Source organism: Pan paniscus, chromosome 3 (genome assembly GCF_029289425.2).
Source record: "Pan paniscus chromosome 3, NHGRI_mPanPan1-v2.0_pri, whole genome shotgun sequence".
In the NCBI taxonomy this organism is placed as follows: domain Eukaryota; kingdom Metazoa; phylum Chordata; class Mammalia; order Primates; family Hominidae; genus Pan; species Pan paniscus.
This window is the reverse complement of record NC_073252.2, coordinates 57,825,555-57,849,176: the sequence shown is the minus strand read 5'-3', so window position 1 is coordinate 57,849,176 and position 23,622 is coordinate 57,825,555. Positions and strand designations below refer to the sequence as shown.

The window sequence follows — 23,622 nt, the reverse complement described above, 5'->3', positions numbered from 1 at the left end:
CTTTTATTTCATTGAGCAGTGGTTTGTAGTTCTCCTTGATGAGGTCCTTCACATCCCTTGTAAGTTGGATTCTTAGATATTTTATTCTCTTTGAAGCAATTGTGAATGGGAGTTCACTCATGATTTGGCTCTCTGTTTGTCTGTTAATGGTGTATAAAAAGGCTTGTGATTTTTGCACATTGATTTTGTATCCTGAGACTTTGCTGAAGTTGCTTATCAGCTGAAGGAGATTTTGGGCTGAGACAATGGGGTTTTCTAGATATACAATCATGTCATCTGCAAACAGTGACAATTTGACTTCCTCTTTTCCTAATTGAATGCCCTTTATTTCCTTCTCCTGCCTGATTGCCCTGGCCAGAACTTCCAACACTATGTTGAATAGGAGTGGTGAGAGAGGGCATCCCTGTCTTGTGCCAGTTTTCAAAGGGAATGCTTCCAGTTTTTGTCCATTCAGTATGATATTGGCTGTGGGTTTGTCATAGATAGCTCTTATTATTTTGAGATAGATTCCATCAATACCTAATTTATTGAGAGTTTTTAGCATGAAGGGTTGTTGAATTTTGTCAAAGGCCTTTTCTGCATCTATTGAGATAATCATGTGGTTTTTGTCGTTGGTTCTGTTTATATGCTGGATTACGTTTATTGATTTTCGTATGTTGAACAAGCCTTGCATCCCAGGGATGAAGCCCACTTGATCATGGTGGATAAGCTTTTTGATGTGTTGCTGGATTCGGTTTGCCAGTATTTTATTGAGGATTTTTGCATCGATGTTCATCAAGGATATTGGTCTAAAATTCTCTTTTTCAGTTGTGTCTCTGCCCGGCTTTGGTATCAGGATGATGCTGGCCTCATAAAATGAGTTAGGGAGGATTCCCTCTTTTTCTATTGATTGGAATAGTTTCAGAAGGAATGGTACCAGCTCCTCCTTGTACCTCTGGTAGAATTCGGCTGTGAATCCATCTGGTCCTGGACTTTTTTTGGTTGGTAAGCTATTAATTAGTGCCTCCATTTCAGAGCCTGTTATTGGTCTATTCAGACATTCAACTTCTTCCTGGTTTAGTCTTGGGAGAGTGTATGTGTCAAGGAATTTATCCATTTCTTCTAGATTTTCTAGTTTATTTGCATAGAGGTGTTTATAGTATTCTCCGATGGTAGTTTGTATTTTTGTGGGATTGGTGGTGATATCCCCTATGTCATTTTTTATTGTGTCTATTTGATTCTTCTCTCTTTTCTTCTTTATTAGTCTTGCTAGCGGTCTATCAATTTTGTTGATCTATTCAAAAAACCAGCTCCTGGATTCATTGATTTTTTGAAGGGTTTTTTGTGTCTCTATGTCCTTCAGTTCTGCTCTGATCTTAATTATTTCTTGCCTTCTGCTAGCTTTTGAATGTGTTTGCTCTTGCTTCTGTAGTTCTTTTAATTGTGATGTTAGGGTTTTAATTTTAGATCTTTCCTGCTTTCTCTTGTGGGCATTTATTGCTATAAATTTCCCTCTACACACTGCTTTGAATGTGTCCCAGAGATTCTGGTATGTTGTGTCTTTGTTCTCATTGGTTTCAAAGAACATCTTTATTTCTGCCTTCATTTCGTTATGTACCCAGTAGTCGTTCAGGAGCAGGTTGTTCAGTTTCCATGTAGTTGAGTGGTTTTGAGTGAGTTTCTTAATCCTGAGTTCTAGTTTGATTGCACTGTGGTCTGAGAGACAGTTTGTTACAATTTCTGTTCTTTTACATTTGCTGAGGATTGCTTTACTTCCAACTATGTGGTCAATTTTGGAATAGGTGTGGTATGGTGCTGAAAAGAATGTATATTCTGTTGATTTGGGGTGGAGAGTTCTGTAGATGTCTATTAGGTCCACTTGGTGCAGAGCTGAGTTCAATTCCTGGATATCCTTGTTAACTTTCTGTCTCGTTCATCTGTCTAATGTTGACAGTGGGGTGTTAAAGTCTCCCATTATTATTGTGTGGGAGTCTAAGTCTCTTTGTAGGTCACTAAGGACTTGCTTTATGAATCTGAGTGCTCTTGTATTGGGTGCATGTATATTTAGGATAGTTAGTTCTTCTTGTTGAATTGATCCCTTTACCATTATGTAATGGCCTTCTTTGTCTCTTCTGATCTTTGTTGATTTAAAGTCTGTTTTATCCAAGACTAGGATTGCAACCCCTGCCTTTTTTTGTTTTCCATTTCCTTGGTAGATCTTCCTGCATCCCTTTATTTTGAGCCTATGTGTGTCTCTGCACGTGAGATGGGTTTCCTGAATACAGCACACTGATGGGTCTTGACTCTTTATCCAATTTGCCAGTCTGTGACTTTTAATTGGAGCATTTAGCCCATTTACATTTAAGGTTATTATTGTTATGTGTGAATTTGATCCTGTCATTATGATGTTAGCTGGTTATTTTGCTCATTAGTTGATGCAGTTTCTTCCTAGCCTTGATGGTCTTTACAATTTGGCATGATTTTGCAGTGGCTGGTACCAGTTGTTCCTTTCCATGTTTAGTGCTTCCTTCAGGAGCTCTTTTAGAGCAGGCCTGGTGGTGACAAAATCTCTCAGCATTTGCTTGTCTGTAAAGGATTTTATTTCTCCTTCACTTAGGAAGCTTAGTTTGGCTGGATATGAAATTCTGGGTCGAAAATTCTTTTCTTTAAGAATGTTGAATATTGGCCCCCACTCTCTTCTGACTTGTAGAATTTCTGCCAAGAGCTCAGCTGTTAGTCTGGTGGGCTTCCCTTTGTGGGTAATCTGACCTTTCTCTCTGGCTGCCCTTAACATTTTTTCCTTCATTTCAACTTTGGTGAATCTGACAATTATGTGTCTTGGAGTTGCTCTTCTCGAGGAGTATCTTTGTGGCATTCTCTGTATTTCCTGAATTTGAATGTTGGCCTGCCTTGCTAGATTGGGGAGGTTCTCCTGGATAACATCCTGCAGAGTGTTTTCCAACTTGGTTCCATTCTCCCCATCACTTTCAGGTATACCAATTAGACATAGATTTGGTCTTTTCACACAGTCCCACATTTCTTGGAGGCTTTGTTCGTTTCTCTTTATTCTTTTTTCTGTAAAATTCTCTTCACACTTCATTTTATTCATTTCGTCTTCCATTGCTGATACCCTTTCTTCCAGTTGATTTTATTGGTTACTGAGGCTTGTGCATTCGTCATGTAGTTCTCGTGCCATGGTTTTCAGCTCCATCAGGTCCTTTAAGGACTTCTCTGCATTGTTTATTCCAGTTAGCCATTCATCTAATTTTTTTTCAAAGTTTTAAACTCTTTGCCATTGGTTTGAAATTCCTCATTTAGCTCGGAGCAGTTTGATCTTCTGAAGCCTTCCTCTCTCAACTTGTCAAAGTCATTCTCCATCCAGCTTTGTTCCGTTGCTGGTGAGGAGCTGTGTTCCTTTGGAGGAGCAAAGGCACTCTGATTTTTAGAGTTTCCGGGCTTTTCTGCTCTGTTTTTTCCCCATCTTTGTGGTTTTATTTACCTTTGGTCTTTGTTGATGGTGACGTACAGGTGGGTTTTTGGTGTGGATGTCCTTTCTGTTTGTTAGTTTTCCTTCCAGCAGTCAGGACCCTCAGCTGCATGTCTGTTGGAGTTTACTGGAGGTCCACTCCAGACCCTGTTTGCCTGGGTATCAGCAGCAGTGGCTGCAGAACAGCGGATATTGGTGATCCACAAATACTGCTGCCTGATTGTTCCTCTGGAAGGTTTTTCTCAGAGAGTACCCAGCTGTGTGAGGTGTCAGTCCGCCCCTACTGGGGGATGCCTCCCAGTTAGGCTACTCCGGGTTCAGGGACCCACTTGAGGAGGCAATCTGCCTGTTCTCAAATCTCAAGCTGCGCGCTGGGAGAAACACTACTCTCTTCAAAGCTGTCAGACAGGGACATTTAAGACTGCAGAGGTTATTGCTGTCTTTTGTTTGTCTGTGCCCTGCCCTCAGAGGTGGAGCCTACAGAGGCAGGCAGGCCTCCTTGAGCTGTGGTGGGCTCCACCCAGTTCGAGTTTCCCAACTGCTTTGTTTACCTACTCAGGCCTGAGCAATTGTGGGCACCCCTCCCCCAGCCTCACTGCCACCTTGCAGTTTGATCTCAGACTGCTATGCCAGCAATGAGCGAAGCTCCGTGGGCATAAGACCCTCCGATCCAGGTGCAGGATATAATCTCCTGGTGTGTCATTTGTTAAGCCCATTGGAAAAGCACAGTATTAAGGTGGGAGTGACCTGATTTTCCAGGTGCTGTCTGTCACCCCTTTCTTTGACTAGGAACAGGAATTCCATGACCCCTTTCCCTTCCCAGGTGAGGCGATGCCTCACCCTGCTTCGGCTCACACATGGTGCATGGCACCCACTGTCCTGCACCCACTGACTGGCACTCCCCAGTGAAATGAACCCGGTACCTCAGTTAGAAATGCAGAAATCACCTGTCTTCTGTGTCGCTCACGCTGGGAGCTGTAGACCAGAGCTGTTCCTATTCGGCCATCTAAAGCATTTTTTGCCTCAAGGCATACATTTGCTCTGTCTGTTTCCTCTTCCTAGAAAAATTCAATCAGACTTCTGTTCAAATGTCACCTCATTGGCGAGGCCTTTCTCGACTATCTTATGTCAAATAATAGCAGCCCTTTATCACTTTCTAGCCTCAGTGCCCTGCTTCATTGTCTTCTACTCAAGACTACCACTATGTTTATTGACTATCTGTTTCCACTATAATGTAAGCTCTTGAAAGTAGGAACATTATCTCTACTACTCCTGGAATATATTAGGTGCTCAAATGCTTTCATTTAATGAATGAATATTGTATCTTGAAATTTGGATGATAAAATAATTTTCTAAATAGAAACTTGAACCACAGTTTATGTTCTTTTTTAGAAATCATATTCAAGGAAAGTAAAGATTAGAGGGAGAGGGGTTTAATTTTTTTTATTCAGTCATAATAAATGGAACAAACTATTTTTGAGGCTAATATTTCGGGCTACATGATATATTTTCTTGTGTTTTTTGCTTTGATGTTAAAAATAGTCATGGGAAGAGAGAAGTTTTAAAAAGTCAAAATGATTCTTATATTCTTACATATTATGATTGAAGCCCAGTCAAAAGAGCAGTGTGAGGAAAGTAAAAGTATCTCAAAGCTCTACAAAAGCTTTCAAACTCAACTGGTCACATGAACAAGAGAGAGAGAGAACATAAGTGAGTGAAATAGTCCAATTAAAAAAACACCAGGATCTAGTGGGAATATGTAAAACTAGAGGCTTCACACTCAGTCTAAAGATAGTATTCCATTTTTAAAAATAGTCTGTAAGTAAAAATAAATATCTGCTTATACATATGTCTCAAAAGGCTGTCAGTTTGTATCCCTATTACAGGAAGAAAAATATCAGAAGAAACTTCAGATGTCACAGAGCTACAATATTTCTTACTCAGTATATGAGAACTCTTCATTTGAAAATCAAGAGTGAATCTTTAAAAGGTTGAATGCAGATTGTTCACTCCAGAAATCCACCTGCAGATGAGAATAGAATACTACTCTATGGCTAAATGAAAAGAACAACTTAAAATAATATTTATGCTTACCATTTGGGGAAATAAAGAGAGATGAGACCATAATTAATTTCTACAATAATTCTGAAAATATCATTATTACTAATTTCTATTCTTTGACTTATTCTGTGTCCATTTGGGAAAAAAGCATTTTTAATAATTTTTCTTAAACTAGTTTATATGCATAGATAACCAGCAGCATCTGGCTTTTCCAGATTTAAAGACTGCTGCTCTGACCTTGATCTTTCCTCTTCTTTTATAAATCACAGAGACGTGGGCAGAGGAAAATGTGATTTTGGAATACCCAAAGACACACAAGGTGTTCCAGCACAGAGTAGGCAAGAATTCACTGAGATCTCTTACATGTATTTATCTAAAGCTTTCTAGCTCTGTCAATATACAGAGGCTCTAATCATAACTGCATCCATGTGTGCAGTACATTTTTAGTGCCAATACACTAATAAGCTACAATACAATAAGCTAATATTTAATGTTCAACTTCACTTTAAGATGCCAACAGAGCGTTTCACATGCTATAAATAACTGGAAATCCTTAGACCTGATTTGCAACACTCAGCCTATTCCATAATAAACTGGTGTCTCAGGGAGATAACATCATAAAGATAAATCTTCCCATAAGAAATGAAATATAAATACAAAACTACTCTAAACCAAAATTTATTTCAATTGAAGTTAGAATTTATTGTTTCCTTTCAAAATATCAGCATAACATATCCATCTTAAATGGAGACTTCCTTTGTTGTGTTTACATACTAAATAAATGTTGTTCTTGTGCCAGATAATCCTGTAGCATGAAGGGCTTGCATAACTTTCTGGAGAGTTTGCCATAGCCTATTGTTCTCTAGAAGCTTCTCCAAGTGAAGCATTTCTCAGTTCACACATCTAAAGCAGTGAAGTACATAATGTAAATTATGCACAAGAGCATCCCATTGGCAACCTCTGTTGCACATGTGCACCCACACTTACACACATACATTCACTCATACAATAAATGGATAGCAAAGAAAAGTTTCAAATTAATTGATGTCCAGTAAAAACAGTCAATGTCAGGAGGAATATGATACCCTTGACTTATCTTTCAACTCTTAAGATTTATATCTAGTAGGAAGTATAAGTGATTCTCATTCATCTACTGGCCAGATATTTTTGTGGATCGACCTAGTGTACTAGATAATTACATTCATTTTACCTTACTGTTCTATGTTTGTACTTTCCAAAGATTAGAGTGCTGGCTTTCAAAAAGAGAATTAATGTATTCTTTTTTATTTTGCTTTTTTATCTCTAAAAAGACACAGGAATAAAATTATGTTTATGGTCAAAGCCCAAGAAATAAAGTGTGGCAATATTCTATACCAATGATGAAGAGCTACAAAATGAAAGAGTGGGTTGGTGAGGGAGAGACACAACAATGTTTAGTATTGTTTAATACATAAACCATGGAGAGACAGCCATCCTGTATTCATAAGCCTGCAGAAGACCAAAAGCTTTGCTTAGTTTAGCAGTACCTCAAGGGCAGTTAGAGGGTACATTATTTCAAACTAATGTAATAAGAGGCCTCATGTGATCTCCTGGAAGCATCATCCCAGGCACCACATGTCAATGCTGCTGCTGCTGATTGGTCCCCAGGCCCTCTAACTCTGGACTTACTTCACTCTCAATGATAAGTTAGCCATGAGAGTGCAGTTGACATGGACTTGCTGATGAATTATTTCAGTGTTCTTTCAGCTTTATTTATTAGTTGGTATTTGTGAACATTTTTTACATTTTAATTTTCTTTGAAGACATATTTTATTTTCCTGACAGCATACATTCTGAATTGGGTGCTAAACTCACTAATATCTTTCTCTCTCTTGCTCTTTCTCTAGGGTTTGGGGAAAAATCTAATATTTGTGCTTGGCTAGAGACTGTCATTTTAGAAACAAAGACACATTTATTTTCCAACAGGAAGGTAGAGGTAGCAGCTACACAAATAGAAAATAAGATTAAACAAAAGGAAGGAGGAGAAAAACTACTCATCACAGAGGCTAGTACAGATGCTATGAATGAGCATCAAATGTATTTCAAATGATCCCCACAGTTGGCAAGAGAGGAATCAAAATAACAACATGGCTTTTGTTTCTAACAAAAGGAATTAATACCATCCTTCAGGGACACAAGATGTTGCCTCACCTTTAGAGGGTGTATCTCTCTGGGCTGACAGGGAAGAACTGAATGCAGACCATGACTCAGGTGGAAATCCCAGGTCCTGAGAGAAGGAATAAGGAATGGATGTAGCATGATCTTAACACAATAAAAAGGAAAAGCAGATCAAACCTGTAAATACACTATGTGCCTTTTATTCATGCTTTCCCAGGAAAGAATCTTTCAAACTGTTTGCAGAGTTGGATAATTACAACAGTGTGAGCTGGACAGACTGTACTGGAACCCAGGCTGAACCTATCAACCATCTTATTTTCTTCACTCCAATCTCCCAAACACTACGGAGTCTAGAAACTGAAAGTCAGTGCTTAGATCATTCCAGATGTTGAGATTATGTGAAAGTTTTAAAATATCTCAAAATTTAAAGACTGAAAATGATCTCATAAAATAAATAATGGTAGAATTTAAAGATCAACATTATATCATGAAAGGAGTATATGCAACTCTTTTCTGCTAGAAAAAAAACTAATAGAATATTTGCGAGTAGTAATCCACACCAAGAAAAAGAGAATCAATTATTTTGAAGTATAAATGTTGCAAACGTTGGGAGATGATAGAGAAGGGGACGAATCTCTTCATAGAACATTGCATACTCTCAATAATGGTTAGCAGATATTCCAAAGCTAAGAGTGCTGATTTCCATTAGAAAAAGTAGAAAAATTAATCACTGAACCTCAACATGTTGAACTGGGAAACAAAGATCAAGGATTTCAAGTAGCAACGGGGCCAAATACATCATATGGAGTGATTGCAGACTAGTACAGTAGGGATACATACAGTATGGAGCTGAAATAATAAGGTAATTTTTATTTATCTAAAGACAGTTTTGGAATATAAGACAAAAGAGAAATCAGTAAGAGTTACAAAAATAAATTAGAAATTATGCTACTATAAATAAGTTACAAAATTAAGTTAGGTGTGTTCTGAAATTTTTCTTCCTTTTTTATCTACTTTCTATAATGAGAAAGCATAGACAAAAACAAATATTGGTTTTGAGAATATCTCATAGAAGAGCCTAGAGTGTGCAAGGAACTGTTTTTTTTTTTTCCTGGGAGGTTTTATTTTTGAGAATAAATTAGGAAACTAAATGAATGAACAAACAAACAAAAATAAACCATTAATTAAACCAAAAGCAGTTTAAAAATTATTTTAAAATGGGGTGTATATTTCAAGGATATCTCCAGAAATATAGTGCCATTATTCTAAGCATGAGGGCAGAGGTCGGATTTTGGTAGCATTTAATGATTTTGTGGCCAAGGGCTCTGAAATTCTAAATTTTGCTCTGCCAGTCACCCCTGCTGCCTACAGAGTTTCCTTGGCATACACATGAGAAGAACCAATAAATGGCAAATAAGAGCCAAAGCTAAGACCCTTGTTTAAACTCTCCTTCAGTACAAAATATGGTAAGACCAGATGACAGCACCTATACAGTGAGTCTCATGACTAATCAAGTCTCTAACCTTCTTTTGAAACTAAATTTTGTCTTTTCTATACCACAGTGTCCAGCACACTCAGGGAAGTGAAGAGAAAGAGATAGAGAAAGAGAGAAAAAAAAACAGAGGAAGATGGACAGACATAAAGAAAAATACCTCTTGGATGCCACTTACACTCCTGGATTCCTGGAAGAGAAGCAGTCAAATAAATACTACAAAGTATGGGATCATTCCTTTAAAAACACACTGACCTGATCACCTATAGACTAGCTCTAGCCTCAACATGCTTCTGCCTCTGACTAAACAATTTAATATCCCCTTTTCTTTGGGAAGAATAAGGAGTAGATGAGGAGAGAGCCAAGTAGAGCAATAGATGCTCATGTAGAACTTTGTCCGTTTTCTCAGTTATGTAGTTATCCTTCTTAAAATAAACACAGAATCGACAAGTGTGCAGAATCAACAAATTACCCAACTGCATGCTCCCCCAGAAGTATCCTAGAGACTCGGCAACATGACAATTTGACTCAGTTCATAATCCCCACAACTTGTAGGCATCAATTGGAGAGTGTTTGACAGTGCATTCTTGCATGTGTGCTCTTAAGCACACATGTACACATTTGTATAAGTATTTTGTTGCAATAGAGGAGAATTTAAGTGGTTTGTTTGTTTCCATGAATACATGTGAAGGTCTTATAAAATTTAATATCTTGTGGTCATTTTATTTACAAAAGGGCCTTGCCTAATACAGGACCTAAGGGTTCAGAAGTTGTAAAATGACCTGCTAGTGTCATAGGAGGCCTGACGTCTCACTGATCTCTTCAACAAATATCTCTCCAATCTGTTGTAGGCATTAAGCATACAAGGGTGAGGAGAACAAGGCAGAGGTCACTTCTGAGATTTTAGTGGTGGGAGTATGAAAAATAAACAACTAATAAACAAGATTAAATCATACGTTTTGTGAAAATAAACCAAACAGTAGATAAGAGAGTGACTGGTTAAGAAACTTTATATAAGCAAACGATGGGATATCTCACCAAGGAGGTGATGTTGGAGGCAACCTTGTAAATAACTAGGAACAACTATGCCGCTAGAACACCTTGGAGAACACTCCAGGCCCAGCCCTGGAGAGAGCGCTTGCTCATTCAAATAAGTCCTGTGAGTGGTTTGGACAAAAGAAAAATAAACAGGTTTAGACTATATTTCTGAGTCAGGGCTATCATGATTGCATAAAATATATGAAAACAGCTCACTCTGGCTTTGAAATAACTTTATGACATTTATGTCATAATGTCATTTGCAAGTATCCACCTTGCTAAAATTAATGAGATATAAAAAAACCAAAAAGTAAACATGTATATCATAGAATTAACAATTTAAATTACTATGGGAATGGTATCTGTGGTTTAAAAGCAGTTGTTATGTAAGCCACCAAGAAATCTTTATTTACTGACATAAACCTAAATTAGACCGAAATGAAAAATTCCAATATATGTCTTTCCACTAGCTAGTCAAATTATTATAAAAAGTGAAGTATTGTATGTATACTTTAATGTTTCATATTATATGAATATAATCTCTGTGATTAAATATGTTGTTATTGTGTGTGTGTGTGTGTGTGTGTGTGTGTGTGTGTGTGTGTGTATACATACATATATGCCATCTGGTGGATAAGGTGGGGAGGAAATTTTAAGAGCTGCATAAGAGAATTATTTGCTGGTCAGTGTTTCCCCTTTAAAAAAGATTCACACAATCAAAACAACTCTCTCCAATATGTTTTGCAGATAAAGACCCAAATAGTCCCTTATTGTCTAATAAATGGGTCAAGTATATTAGGAAGAAAATGTTTCATTTTAGTTGCTTCTAGAATGGATCAATTTGTGAACAAATAAATCATGTGAGATTAGGGAGAGGTAGCAAACTTGAAATGATTTTTTTCTGGGATTTATTTTGTTTAATTGGGTGTGAAAGTTCATGTTTATCCAGAATTTTGGACACATTTTTCTCCCAAATTGTTTCTTCTGTGCAAACTAAATAGCACTGTTTTCCTTTAGACACATATGCTTTGTCTAGTGTCATTTAACAAGGTAGTAAAAAGTGTAGATTTTATTTGCTTAAACAAGCCGTGTCTTGCTTGCCTTCAAGCCTGATCCCTCCATACAGATTGTTCTCTTTGCTTCCTCCTTCCTCTTTTTTCTGTCTAACCCAGTTCAACCTCTATGTCTCACTTATTGAGTACTTCCTCTAGGAGTTTTATAACCTCACATACTGGATGAAACGCCTTGTTTATCTACTCTACAATGTCTTTTTACCTCTAAAATTGTACCTATCACACATTATTTTTTGTAATTACTTAACCATCTGTATCTTCATCTAGTCTATAATTTCTGTGTGAATACAAACTCCATCTTTCTTTCCATTTCTGTATTCCCAGCAAGAACCACAATGCTCGGCATGTAGCAGGTGCCCAAATATTTGATAAATAAATCTGTGATTCAATAAAGCAATGAATGAAAGCATCTAGTTCTCTCAGGTCTTTTGTATTACTGTTATTTGGGGGGGCGGTGAGATTCTTTTTCTACATAACTTACTACACTTTACTTGTTATTTTAACACTATCAAGTCTCCCTAAGAATATCAACCAAACAGGTCTGATACTGCTTGTTAACATGTGCTCCATCTAGGCTTAGGTGATTACACTGATTTGACAGCTGATACATTCATTATACAACACCAAAGTGGCCAAGAGTTGGTCCTAACCAATGACAAAACACAACTCTTTTTCTTCCATTTTCAATATTACTTTAATGTTTAGCAGTGTAAACAAAGTTTTGTTAACTATTAAATTTATGATAATCTTAGCAGTTTTTAGTCTATGATAAGATGTGATGCTAAAGATATAAATCCAAGTTAAGTAATAATGCTATATTGTGTTAAGATGTTCTAAATATTTGACCTAACCTCAATTATTTGTTTCAATTTTAATAAGTATTTAATGTGAGCTTGTTACGTACTAGTTAGTGAGCAATATTCTAAAGATTAAAAAATAGCAAACAACATAGATGTGGCTCTGGCCTTGTGAATATTATAATTTAGGGTACTTTATGGAGAAAGGTATGTGTATAAATGTGGTGTCAAGAGGAGACACTACTGGCAAGTGGGAAATGGAGTATTCTCTGATAATCTATTTTATTTCTGCTAATATGTCATCAAATTATCTTTTCTCTTCAAAACTTTCTTTTAATTGTATCATAAATAAACAAGCTAAAATGCCCGTCAAAGACAATAAGCTGCCTTAGTCAATACTTCAGGTCAGGCCAAGTTCTGTTTAGGCAGGAGCTACATTTTGAAACAGCTTTGGAAAGGTTGACTTCATTAACATTCAGAGCTCACAAATCTATAATCAATTTATGTATTGTTACTCATAGTGTATTAGAAAAGACTTGGGTAAAATATTTGTACTCAAACCATTTGTACCATCTTTTAGTATGATTCTGCCCATAAGTTATCCTGAAAATTGTAATTCAACCTGAGGTTGACAGGCATCCTAATTATGAAGTAGTAGTAAAAAAAAGTAATAGAAACCCTCACACCTAGGTTTTGTTAGGCTCCAAACTGACTAGCCTATCTCCCCTATCCCACAATAGGATTTGTACAACCTATCAAAAAGTTCTTTCTCTTTACCCTAAGCACAAAGGATAGATGAGCCATGCTCCAATTCAGTACACTTTATCATCAAGAACATTTGCAAGATCCTTCTCTTGTTTTTATTTTTCTTCTTTACTAATCTCTCATCTCGGTTATATGATTCAGAGATGTCCTCAAAGAATATCTAAATAAAACATTTAATATGATTTTATGTGTATGTTTTGCTAATTTACATAAGTAAGACTGTGTTTATAGATCTCATAGCTTTCTATTTTTTCACCTGTAAAAGATCTAACCATGTTGCTGAAATTCTTGCTAATAACTACTACATAATATTCTGTACATCCTCTCTGTGTACATCCTCCATATGTCATGTATTTGTTGTTTGCGTTGTGCTCCTCACTGTCACAAACTACACTGGGATCAATATCCTTGTGCATGTCATGTCTCCTCATTGACTTGTGCATTAGTTTGCCCAAGAGTGAAATGTTCTGGCAAAGGGTCCATGCATATTGAAGTTACTAAGAGCCTCCAGATTGCTTTCTGGAGTCACCGTGCAGATTTACACTCCCACCAGCAGCATGTTCCAGTTATTTCTCCACTTTTGTGTTAACATTTGATATTACTTAATTAGTAATATTGGGTGTATAAAAAAGTACCTCATGGTCACATCAGGTTGGAGTTAAATTAACAAAGAATGAACAAAACCTTTAAAGAGAACATTTTCAAGCTTTAATAAAGGATATTAAAATGAAGGATGGGCAAAGAAGCTCATGCCTATGATCCCAACAGTTTGGGAAGTCAAGGCAGAAGGATCACTGGAGCCCAGGAATTTGAGGTCCCCTTGGGCTACATGGCAAGACCCCATCTCTACAAAAAATACAAAAATTAGACTGGCATGGGGGCAGGTGCCTATAGTCCCAGCTACTTGGGAGGCTGAGGTGGGAGGATCACCTGAGCCCGGGAGGGCAAGGTTGCAGTGAGCTATGATTGTGCCACTGTACTCCGGCCTGAGTGATAGAAAAAGACCCTATCTCAAAAGAAAAAAAAATTAAAATGATCCAAAGAATGGGGAGATATACCTTACCCATATATGGGATAAATTAAATTAACATTGTAAATACATCAAATATTAAGAGCTTTATTATCATATGATATTAATTTGATATTAAGTAATTCATGAATGTACTAATTATATAATTTAAATGCAAAAATTCATCGAGATTTTTCTGAGAAATAAAAAATCACATCCCTTGTAAGCTGGATTCCTAGGTATTTTATTCTCAATGAGTTCATGTCCTTTGTAGGGACATGGATGAAATTGGAAACCATCATTCTCAGTAAACTATCGCAAGGACAAAAAACCAAACACCGCATGTTCTCACTCATAGGTGGGAATTGAACAATGAGAACACATGGACACAGGAAGGGGAACATCACACTCTGGGGACTGTTGTGGGGTGGGGGGAGGGGGAGGGATAGCATTAGGAGATATACCTAATGCTAAATGACGAGTTAATGGGTGCAGCACACCAGCATGGCACATGTATACATATGTAACTAACCTGCACATTGTGCACATGTACCCTAAAACTTAAAGTATAATAATAATAAAATAGAAAAACCAAAAAAAGAAAAGCAAGAGGAGAACTCATTTAGATATGGTGATAAGGAAAGATATTTCAGTAGCGCTAACATTTTTCATGCTCAGAACTGAAGGCTAAGAAGGAAATGATCATTTAAAGACCCTGAGAATGACCATTTCAGGCAGAAAGCAACATATTCCATAGCCTTGTGGTATGATAGATTTCACTAGGTTGTAGGAACTGAAAGAACACCCAGGTGGCAGAAGAATAGTGAGGGACAAGGAGGAATGGATCCAAATAAACTTGCAGAGATGGGTAGAACCAGACCATGGAGGTCTTTGCAGGCCATACTTGGAGATTTCATTCTAAATGCAATGAGAAGTAATTGACATAATTTAAGTGGGAAGAAAATACTATTCTGATTTGAGGATTAAGAGAATCACTAACTGAGCTGTTGAATGTGGATTGTCAAGAGAACACTTAAGAGGTTATTTCACGATTCAGGCGAGTGATGAGGGTAACCAAGACTCAGGTGCCTTATGTTCCTTGGGAATTTAATAAGTGATAATAGGAAAAATGAATGAATTGCAGCGCTATGTAATGGACAAGGCTAATTTAACAATCAAGTTTTTAGGACCAGGTGCTTTGAAAGATGCAATTCAACAGTAGGAAGCAAAAGTTGAGGCTAAACTCTTTATTGGTTTAGTGGAAGCCTAAATATTGGAGAGAACAAGATCTAAATATCTTGAGAAAAATCAATAATTAATAAGCTTTGCATAAATATAGATAATTACTCCATATTACTGTGGAATTCTTCGTGTCAGAGTAATCATTTGAATTTGCTATTTATGATTAACACCTTATTTGTGAGACATATTAAATACTATACAGATTTATTGGCCTGGGCGTAGTGGCTTACACCTATAATCCCAGCACTTTGGGAGGCTGAGGCGGGTGGATCACGAAGTCAGGAGTTCGAGACCAGCCTGGCCATCTCTACTAAAAATACAAAAAATTAGCTGGGCATGGTGGCGTGAGCCTGTAATCCCAGTTACTCCAGAGGCTGAGGCAGAAGAATCGCTTAAACCGGGAGGCGGAGGTTGCAGTGAGCCAAGATAGCGCCACTGCACTCCAGCCTGGGCAATAGAGAAAGACTCTGTCTCGGGTGGGAGGTGGAAGGTGGAAAAAAAAAAGAAAAAAAGACTTATTACTGTGGCTGAACCTATTCTGACTGCTCAGAACCAGTTAACATATAGTGAAAGACCTAAATGGAACTCAGCAAGGCCTTTTTTTCTATAGTATCTCATTTAATTCTCACACAAGGACTGTGAAGTATATATAATCATACTCATTTTAAAGACAAGGAAATAGATATTCAAAAGCTTCAAGTAAGTTGTCTTACGAATGATGGAGCATGAATTCTATTCCAAGTTTGCCTGACTAGAAAGACTACCTTATTCCCACCATATACTGACTCTTAATTGCAGTATGTTACAAATTGGGAGACACATCTGAGAATAAATTAAGCTTCTAAACTTGTGTGGTGTAGATTTACTTGAATCCTTGCATAATTTGCCAATTTATATAAATGAGTCTATTAAATTCCTAAGGCTTCATTACCATCCAATCTAGTTAGCCTTATCTCTATCTAAGGGAGATGATGACACACGCATAGTCACAAAATTCACTCAAAGCCAATGAACTAAGTTAATATATTTCACACTTAATGAAACACAGTATATTCGAATACTTGAACAAGTTTCATGTGCATAAAATGAATCTTAAGGAACATCTTGAAATGTTAAGTAAATTCTTATTAAATAACTATAAATAAGGAGAGAGTCATTATCAATACATTTTATATCTTTTCCCGGAATTCAGAATCTTTATTATTCTTCTTTAAAGCCCTCCATTCTAAAAACTTAATACAGTCTCAAATCCTCTAGGACACATAGGTATTTGATTTTCAATCTTTGTAGTATGGCAGAAAACAAGCAAGTATGCAGCAAGTCCAAATCTATCAAATCACTTTCCCAGAAGTGATCAATTTCCTCACTATTTTTATGTGTTTAGTTTGGCCTACTTGAAAATTAATTTCATATTCTACTATATCTGTTCTTCATTATGTGGTTGAAAATAATTGAAATTATCAGATGTTACATTTTCTGTTCAACTTTCAGTGTTCCTGAAGAAAGAAACATTTATAAGATAAAAAAGATTAAGATGTAAGTCCACAAGAAGGTTTGGTGGAGTGAACTTCAGAGGAAATTTATGTTTATATTTAAATATGTTTTAATTCACCAAAAGGAAACAAAACTTCACCTTTAATAAATAAAATATCAGTAACATAATACACATATTAATACCATATTACTTATTTGCATTATCTGCACCTGCACCTAATAAATCAATGCCCAAAATAATAAAACTTCCCTAATAGGACCCACTTTCAAAATATCTCTCCAAATCAGAAATGAACATTTACATTCAGAAAATTCTACCATGCCTACTAGTAAGTTTAATTTTCCAACTCTTGAAGATAATAATTTCATAACTTTTCTTCAAAAACCTTCTGACACATCCAGCTGATGATCATTCTGCAAAAGAAGAAAAACAACTGCAATCACATGAGAGCCAAGTCTTCCTCCTAGCAACAAAACCATACACCTGGATATTGGGTATTGTGGAGCTTATTTCTAGTTTCTATGTCTTTGCTTGCTAGAAATGTTAAAGATCTTGTTAACACTTCAATAAGACAGGTATTGGAAATATATGTACAAGAGAAATTTAAAATTGATTTTCCACCAAATATTCAATAGTTTTACAATTTGATGACTCCAAATTGGTTCTCTGTGATTCTAAGATTATCCAAAAGATGCAATTATCAATGCTATGCTAAAAATAACAATGCTTTCTGCAAAGTTAACATATTTTGCTCAACATGACTGAGTCCAGATGATGAGGCATTTAAGAAATATGGTTATATATAACCTAGTTACCTCCTGTAACCTGCCTGAGCATAATAAATCATTTATCCTGGTACCCTTATGGTAGCAATTTGATGACAATGGAAATCTTCCATCTATTGCTCCTACCAGTTTTTCACTATTTCTTCCCACCATTCAAGCCCTCAATTCCCATTTTACGAAAGAAATTTTAGGTAGGCATTATAACTCTTCATTACAAAAAGTTTAACTTATTTGCCCCTTCTTTCCTCCTGTTCTACTTTCTTGGCAATATTTCATCAATAACAAACTATTTGCATTCTCTACACCTGCACCCAATCAAACAGGGCGCCAAATAACAGAACCTTGCCAATGGCACCCATTTTCAAAATATCTCTCCAAATCATGGATGAACATTTATATTGAGAAAATTGTACCATGCTTCTAGTAAGTTTAATTTTCCAACCCTTGAAGATGATAATTTCATAACTTTTCTCCAATAAAACCTTCCGACACATGCAGCTGATGATCATTCTTCTTAAGAAGAAAAACAATTGCAATCAGATGAGACCCAAGTCTTCCTCCCAACAACAAAACCATCCAGCTGGATGCATCTTTACCCACATTATTTTTCATCTTGTTACAGGTTAATAAGAATCCCAAATCCTTTCTAAGTCACCTTCTTCACTTGAAATCTAGATCTCATCCTCTTTCTTACTTTCCCTCTTCTGAATCAAGCCCATTGATATTCAAACATGTCTTCATATTGCCTATTAAAAAACAACAAAAAACACCCTTTTTTCTACGTTCTTTCCAATTACTATCCTGTTTGGCTGTTGTGTGGTAAATTGAAAATTTTCACAACCATTTAAAAATTTGCAATCTCTAAATTCTGGTGCTGTGGAACAATACTTATATCGCTATTTGATCCTAATCTACATTGTACTTTTAGGGTCATAATTCTCTGTAACACATTAAAGGCTCTATAAAGTCTTGCAGCTAAGAAATTTGTTTAATTTTGTTTTACCCAGCACTTTCTTTTTCAATTAATTTGACCATTTACAGCTTTTCCCATTAAAATCTGCAGGGCAGAGAAAATATTCTGGAAAGTTCTTATCTAAGTGTTTTTGCAGTGTGTGTGTGTAGAAATTTTAGCTTAAAGTGTAGCTTAAAATCATGCTTGAATTGGTTAAAATGATGCTATGTGGAAAAAAGAGATTAAAATCTTACAAATGTTTAACATTTAGCTTAATTTTTACCTCTTCTTTCACACAAGGATTTTTTTAACCATTTCAACAAGCATTATTTTATACTACAATTATTGTAGACACTATAGGATAATCCAAATTCTGATGGCAGGGAGGAATAGTAGCACAAAGGAAATGCAGGGGTAGTTCTAGATCCAACATTCATTATAGTTTCTCTCTTTTAATATAACTTTGAGTACATAGTCTTTCAAGTCCATTTTAATTTCTAATCTGTGCCTGTGCCCATAATCATTTTTACAGTGCTCTAGAATGAATACATTTTGAGGAAAGATAATATCAAGAAGATGGGTAAGTTATATGTTAATCTTTAGGAATTTGGTGGTAAACTTTCATAATCTTACCAAGAAGTACACATTGAGTCTCTTTTTAAAATGTCTTCTAAGTCCTCACATGTTAGATGGTGTAATAAAGGTAAAGAGAAGGGTTGTAACTGACCACAAGAAATTTTATATCTAATATTGGATAGGACCATTTAAAGAAAATTTCAGAAAACTTAAAGCCAGGCACCATTCTTATTCTTGAGTTTAAGATGTAAAAGACCAAGTTTCTGTAAGTCTGGGGATCATAATGCAACAGAAAGCATAATGATGTTCAAAAATCAATAGAAGGATGCCAATACATATATATTTAAAATGGGAAGAATATGCATGCATGAACTTTGCACATACATGCACTGTGGGCTTTAGCCAATATGTAAGTTTTGTTATTTTACAATATATTTTCTCTTTTCCAGGGTTCCTTCAAAGCTTGCAATTAGTTGTTTTTCCTTTTAACAATGCACAGCTAAATTACATTACTTAGATATTAAGGAAAGCAGTATCTCAAATAGAGCCAGTTGGGAGAATTTTCCCTTAACAGTGACTGAAAATAAGAACGAGCATATTCTCTTTTTCATTTTGCTATATGTACTGCTTTAATGGATGTAACTGTAGTTCATTCATTTCACTGCTAATGACACTCAACTGTGTGAATATATCACAATCAATTTATCCATTCTACTGTAGATGACCATTCTCTATTCTCCAGTTTTTACTACTATAAACAATTTTCCTAGGATCACATCTTGGTTATACATTTAGAAATATAATTGTTTGGTAGTAGCTATGTTTATCTTCATTATTATTAGAAAGATAAATAGTTTTTTATATAAAAAGGCAAATTATATTCTAGCAATAGTATACAAAAGTTTCCATTGCTCTACTATCTTACCATCATTTGGGACTGTCAGCCAATCTGGTGGATATAAAATGTTATTTTATTGTGACTTTAAGTTGAATTTTCATGATTATCATAGTTAAACACTTCTGCATGTTCATTTGAATTTATTTGTTTCTGTATGTTCATTTGTTGGCTATGTCCCCACCCAAAAATCTCATCTTGAGTTGTAATTCAAGATCTCTCCCACCTGTCAAGGGAGAGACCAGGTGTAGGTAATTGAATCATAGCGGTGGTTTCCTCCATTCTGTTCTTGTGATAGTGAGTGAGTTCTCACAAGAGCTGATGGTTTTTTAAGTGCTTGGTAGTTTCTCCTGCATTCATTCTCCTTCCTGCCACCTTCGAAAGAAAGTGTCTTCCTTCCCCTATGCCTTCTGCCATGATTGTAAGTTTCCAAAGGCCTCCTCAGCCATGCAAAACTGTGAGTCAATTAAATCTCTTTCCTTTATAAATTACCCAGTCTTGGGCAGTTCTTTATGGGAGTGTGAAAATGGACTAATACACTATTTTTTTGTGAATAAGTTTCTATCTTTCTATTTTTATTGGATTATCTTTTTCTTATTGATTTTCAAAAATACTTTATTCTGGAAAACAAATCCTTTAGCTTATATATGTTCTAAATATATTCTGCTGAGTTGAGCCTCATTGCCTTCTCTGAAGATCTTTTGACCTAAAAAAAGTTTTTAATTTTAAAGTAATCTTCTTAGGTCCTGCTAAATAAATAATTCACTATTCTGAGGGCATAATGATGTTAATTCGTACTAACTTATACATTTTAAAAATTGACTCTTTTCCTTTAGTCTTCAATCTACCTGATGGTATGATATAGGAGTCCAATTTTTCATATATATATTCCTATATATTTTATCCTATATATATTTCTAGTTATTGCAACACGGTTTATTGAAAACTCTTTTTACCCACTAGTTCTCAATACATTTCATTTTGTTTTCTAAGACAAAATGAGAACCTTTCTATGTATAGTTTACCAATCTTTTTTTAAGAGTGGTCTATCCCAGAAACTTTCCATGTAAGTATATTAAAACCAGCTTTATTATGTTAAGTGCTAATAGACATTTCTTAAATGTCTATGCCACATAGTGAATGAAATTGCCATAATTTAAGTAATCCTCTATTGATACATAAATGAATTTTTTATTCTTTGCTATTAAATATATTGCTACAGCAAACATCCTAACATATTTATTTTTATACCTTTTAATTTTGTTTCTATAGGAGGCTTTGTAAGAAGTGAAAGTCTTTGATAAAAGAGTGCTTATTTGTAATGTCAATATATTTTTGAATCCTCTCAGATCCACTAGCAGTGAGTTTTCATGCCTGATATGGTTTGATTCTGTGTCCCCACACAAATCTCATCTTGAATTGTACCCCCATAAATAATTCCCATGTGTTGTGGGAGGAAACCTGTGGGAGATAACTGAATCATGGGGGTGGTTTCAGTACCCCCATACTGTTCTTGTGGTAGGGAATGAGTCCGAGATCTGATGGTTTTATAAGGGGTTTCTGCTTTCACTTCTCCCTCATTCTGTCTTGCCACTGCCATATAAGAACTGTTTTTCACCTTCTGCCATGATTGTGAGGCTTACCCAGCCACATGGAATTGTGAGTGCATTAAATCTATTTTTCTTCCCAGTTGTGACGGTTAATACTGAGTGTCAACTTGATTAGATTGAAGGTTACAAAATATGGATCCTGGGTGTGTCTGTGAGGGTGTTGCCAAAGGAGATTAACATTTGAGTCAGTGCCCTGGGAAAGGCAGACCACCCTTAATCTGGGTGGGCACAAGCTAATCTGCTGCCAGCACAGCTAGAATCTAAGCAGGCAGAAAAACGTGAAGAGACAGACTAGCCTAGCCTCCCAGCCTACGTCTTTCTCCCATGCTGGATGCCTCTCAAACATTGGACTCCATGTTCTTCAGTTATGGGACTTGGACTGGCTCTCCTTGTACCGCAGCCTGCAGATGGCCTATTGTGAGATCTTGTGATCATGTGAATTAATACTTAATAAACTCCCCTTCATATGTATATATCTACTCCATTAGTTCTATCCCTCTAGAGAACCCTGACTAACACAGGGTTGTCTCAAGGAAGTCTTTTTTTTTTTTTTTTAATTTTGGAGATGGAGTCTTGCTCTGTCACCCAGGCTGGAGTGCAGTGGTGTGATCTCAGCTCACTGCAACCTCCACCTCCCAGTTTCAAGAGATTCTCCTGCCTCAGCCTCCTGAGTAGCTGGAATTACAGGTGCCCGCCACCATGCCAGGCTAATTTTTGTATTTTTGATAGAGACAGGGGTCTCTCCATGTTGGTCAGGCTGGTCTCAAACTCCTGACTTTAGGTGATCCACCTGCCTCCGTCTCCTAAAGTGCTGGGATTACAGGCGTGAGCCATCACATCTAGCCTAGGGATGTCTTTATTAGCAGCGTGAAAATGGAGAAATACAATCCATTGGTACCAGTAGAGTGGGGCACTGCTTAAAAGATACCTTAAAATGTGGAAGTGACTTTGGAACTGGGTAACAGGCAGAGGTTGGAACAGTTTGGAGGGCTCAGAAGAGGACAGGAAGATGTGGGAAGGTTTGAAATTCCCTAGAGACTCATTGAACGGCTTTGACCAAAATGCTGATAATGATATGAACAATGAAATCCAAGCTTAGGTGGTCTCAGATGGAGATGAGAAACTTGTTGGGAACTAGAGCAAGGGTGACTCTTGTTATGTTTTAGCAGAGACTGGCAGCATTTTGCTCCTGCCTTAGAGATTTGTGGAACTTTGAACTTGAGAGAAAATGATTTAGGGTATCTGGTGGAAGAAATTTCTAAGCAGCAAAGCATTCAAGATGTGGCTTGGGTGCTTTTAAAGGCATTCAGCTTTATAATGGAAGCAGAGCATAAAAGTTACTGTGACAATGTGAATGAAAAGAAAATCCCATTTTCCAAGGAGAAACTCAAGGCAGCTGCAGAAATTTGCATAAGTAACAAGGAGCCAAATGTTAATCACCATGACAATGGAGAAAATAACTCCAGGGCATGTCAGAGACCTTTACAGCAACCCCTCCCATCACAGACCTGGAGGCCTAGGAGGAAAAAATAGTTTCATGGCCTGGGCCCAGGGTCCCTCTGTTGTGTGCAGTCTAGGGACTTTGTGCCCTGCATCCCAGCCACTCCAGCTGTGACTAAAGGGGTCAAGGTATACTTTGGGCCATAGCTTCAGAGTGTGCCAGCCCCAAGCTTTGGCAGCTTCCATGTGGTGTTGAGGCTGTGGTGCATGGAAGTCAAGAACTGAGGTTTGGGAACCACCACCTAGATATCAGAAGATGTATGGAAACGTCAGGATGTCCAGGAAGAAGTTTGCTGCAGCAGCAGGGCTTTCATGGAGAGCCTCTGCTAAGGCAGTGCAGAAGGAAAATGTGGGGTTGAAGACCCCACACAGAGTCCCCACTGGGGCACTGCCTAGTAGAGCTATGAGAAGAGGGCCACAATCCTCCAGACCCCACAATAGCAGATCCACCAACAGCTTGCACAGTGTGCCTGGAAAAGCTACAGACACTCAACACCAGCCTGTGAAAGCAGCTTGGAAGGAGGCTGTATCCTTCAAAGCCACAGGGGTGAAGCTATCCAAGACCATGGGACCCACCTCTTGTTTCAGCATGACTTGGATGTGTGATATGGAGTCAAAGGAGATCATTTTGGAACTTTTAGATTTGACTGCCCCACTGGATTTCGGATTTGCATGGGGCCTGTAGCCCCTTTGTTTTGGCCAATTTCTC

General features: G+C 36.9%; 1 long non-coding RNA gene across 2 annotated transcripts in view; it reads left to right on the top strand.

The window, feature by feature from the left end:
• Window positions 1-11,688, top strand: part of LOC117979981 (uncharacterized) — a 37,062-nt gene extending 25,374 nt beyond the window's left edge. For both annotated transcript variants that reach the window (XR_004671086.3, XR_004671085.3), the window contains exon 4: window positions 9,247-11,688. This is a non-coding gene — a long non-coding RNA (uncharacterized LOC117979981). The remainder of the gene's footprint in view (window positions 1-9,246) is intronic.
• Window positions 11,689-23,622: the final 11,934 nt, after the last annotated feature.